At 33.9% G+C, this 3,638-nt stretch overlaps 1 non-coding gene across 1 annotated transcript; it reads right to left on the reverse strand.

The window, feature by feature from the left end:
- Positions 1–2,335: 2,335 nt before the first annotated feature.
- On the reverse strand, positions 2,336–2,408 carry TRNAR-UCU (transfer RNA arginine (anticodon UCU)). The gene has a single exon. It is a non-coding gene; the product is annotated as a tRNA-Arg (tRNA).
- Between the last annotated feature and the right edge of the window lie 1,230 nt (positions 2,409–3,638).

The raw sequence follows: 3,638 nt of genomic DNA on the forward strand, positions 1-3,638 counted from the left end.
AAGTAAAACTTTTTTCTGCAATGATTCATAATTTCGGTTGTTTGGTCATTGTCATTTTTTTTTTAAATTGGTGTAACCATATTCTTCCTTCCCTACTAGAAGCACATTCAATACTTAATGAAATCCGTTAATTTGTCGCTTCTTCTCTACGGTTGAATACGTACACTCAATTTCGAATTAGAGTGGTGTTTTTTTTTTTTTTTTTTTTTTCGGTTATTCCCGACACAACATTTCATTTTTTTTTAATTTAGGAAAAATATCGCCAATTTTTGGTGCTTTCATTGCTATCCGTGTAATTTCGGAACAAAATGATGCGGTACATGATTTAATAATTCAGTTCAGCAACAACAACAACAAAAACTTAATGGAGTAAGATTTCACGTATCGATAACGAGATAGGTAAAATATATTGTAAAAAGAAAGATACTATATGGAATAGAGATTCAATCGTAAAACATGTGATTGATGACTGTGTGACTATATTGACCTTTCCGGGAAATGATGACGCACATTCTTCAATCGTTTCCATGATGACTCACAGGAATGTGCCTCATTATGGAAATGATTATGAGGACAGCAGCGGCTATGTGTTCGTCTGGTTCGGACTTATTAAGCATGCGCAAGGATGTCAGCAAAATAAGGAATTAGATAAGAATAGAGACCTGCAAGTACACTATATAGCTGAGTCAAGCAGACTATCGAGGGGAGTATGCAAAAAATCATGCAAGTAACTTATTCTGTCTGTACGCGAATGGCAGGAGTCCTCAGAGGCAGATATCTGGTGGCGAATGTAAAGGAAAAGGACACGGCATTTTTTGGAAGAATAGGACCGAAAGGGAAGTGCTGGTAATGGCAATTTGAGTCCAGTCGGGGTAGAAAGCTATGACTGCAATACTAATAACAATATTCCATGTGGCATTGTGATAATGATTAGTTTACTGATTGTGTATCGAACTTGATCCAACTTTCATATGAGTCGCCACCACTTGCAGTGTCTTATTATCTTTCTCTCTTCGTTTTGCACCGAATCGGAAGAATGAATTGTGTTTCATTCTTTTCATTCAAATGACATGAATAGTTTTAACAATAATTAAAATATATGATTATTAAGATAAATTATTAAAGGTGTTGTTAAAAATTAATATATAGTTTAGCTTAAATAAAAGACATTTAAAATCTTTGTAAATTATTATTATTAGTAAAGTATCGAAAATTTATAAATTTAATATATTTTTAGAATTACAGCAAAATAGCATTTCTCTAAGAATGCTATTAATAGCCAATTACTGAATTCATTCAATATAAAATACGCGATTAGCATTGTATTTTATGGTTAAATTATTTTTAAAAAAAGTACATATCTAAATTGTAAGAATAATTATATTAAAAAATTAAAATTGTAGAAATATTCATCATTATCATTATTAAATTCCTGACATGTTCCCTCATGGGGTGTATGGCAGACTACATGAAAAAGTTACATCATTACTAACTTCCTATCAACTTTCCCTCCAAACTAATACATTATCTGTCAGGACTCCAATATTATCAGATTCGACATCTCTGTCTTCTAAGGGGCTTTTTACTGTATCAATCCACCTGCATCTTGGTATCCCACTGGGTCTTTTTCCTGCTATCCTGACAAAGAACACTTGTTTTGCTAATCTTTCCTTTCCCATTCTCTTTAAGTGTCCATATCACTTGAGATTAGCTCTACTAACACAATTCTGAATATGCTAACAATATTAAGTTCTTTATTAATATCCTCATTTATTAATATGACAGTCCCCTAAGCTTCGCATATCTTTGGTCCATTATTTTACAAATTTGTTTATTTTTTCTAATCTAGCAATCAGATCCATAACTTAAAATTGGTTTGAGTACTGTCTTGTATTCAACAGGATTAGTGATTGACTAATTTCTCTCTTATTCCTTCGAAATTTTTTCAGTTGACTTCCTACCACCAACATTTCTAATTCTGTTGTCTATCTCCACATTAATTTTTATTAAAACACTGAATAAGTAGCAGAAATGAAACATAAAAATATCATTTTAATATATTTTAAAATGGAATACATTTAAATTTTTGCTTTCTTCTATATATAATTACCACATGAATATAATAATTAAGGGTATAAACTTAACTCTATGAATAATACAGTATATTAAGTTATATTTTAAATATCTGAAAATAAATATTTCATTTTTTCTAAAATAATAAGATTAAATAAAATTTTATATACATTATACGGGTAGCAGAAAGGAATAGTAACACGCTGTAGGTTAGGAACAACAGAAAGAAGCACTTCTCTTGAAAAGAGAACAAAAGAACATTCATCCCTGGTGGGAGTCGAACCCACGACCTTTGGATTAGAAGTCCAACGCGCTATCCACTGCGCTACAGGGACATCTGACTTCAAATATTGAATTAACTGAATCTCAATGATGAGAGCGCAAACAGAAAAAAACAAATATTCATTTTCTAATTCTGCAATTTCTTTCCTTCTTGACCTTCATTATAATGTATTCAATATAATGTATTCGTGATATTTCTTTCCTACACATGATTTGTCGTTTTCGTCTGTTATTAGCGCCTTTTGTTATAAAGTACCGAAATTATTATTTTTTTAAATATTTAAGGAACTCTACACGAATCAAGAACCTGTGTACCTCAGTGGATGTGGCGTTTTTGCACACCACGGCTCTTGGCCGCATGAAGGAAGGCTTGGTTTCGAGTCTAGTCGGCGACTAGAGGATATCTTTTCTAAGCCTTTTTTCGACAGGTTCCCGAGTTAGTCGATCTCTGGCAAAGGCAAGCGGGTTTTCCTCCCGGAAACTCGGGTTTTTCGTCCTGTAAACTCAAAAAAATCGACCGTAGAACCCACATTATTTCAGACATTAAATATATTGTGTTACGGTTAGGGACCACGAGATGGCGGCACATTTGAGCCATCTCTCTTCACTGTGTACCAATTAATTAGTGATAGCCTTGGGCCATCTAACTCTGATTGGTACCAGTGGAGATTGAACTGCCCACTCAGTCTCCAAAAGTTAAATAGGGCTAAATGGCCTCGCCTACTCCCCGTATATACGGGAATAAAAAGGCGTTAGTTGATTTTTTTTCTCTACACGAATCTTTTCAAGGTAACCGACACTGTGAAGTTCCTTACATTATGTTTTCAGACAAACTTGCACATCTGTTCATGCCATGAATTGTTTTCATCAAAGATTGCTTTTGTTTCAAAGAATCTACTCATGCATTAGTACAGTGTTTCTCAAAGTGTGGTACGCGGACACCCCGGGGGTCCGCGAAATGTCTTCAGGGGGTCCGTGGCAATTTTCGGCTATGCATCATTAACGCATGGAATAAAATTTAAGTTTGAGATCGTAAAACGTTCCTATTATATCACTGAATAAGGTACAGAGACATCTGCAGGCTGTCTAATATGTTTCTCAACAAACAGTGCAATTAGAGACAACTGGGTAAAAACGGCACTAACTAATGAATCGCATGACCCCTCCCACATAAAAGGCTGTATAGTAGACAATCAAAACCATATGGTGCACTGGCAACATTTGGTTTTGTTTGAGTGAATATGTTAAAACTAAGAAATATATAGTGAATGTGTTTCAGATAT

The sequence above is a fragment of the Typopeltis vanoorti genome, chromosome 1 (genome assembly GCF_054136105.1).
Source record: "Typopeltis vanoorti isolate ZY-2024b chromosome 1, IOZ_Tvanoo_1.0, whole genome shotgun sequence".
Lineage (NCBI taxonomy): Eukaryota > Metazoa > Arthropoda > Arachnida > Uropygi > Thelyphonidae > Typopeltis > Typopeltis vanoorti.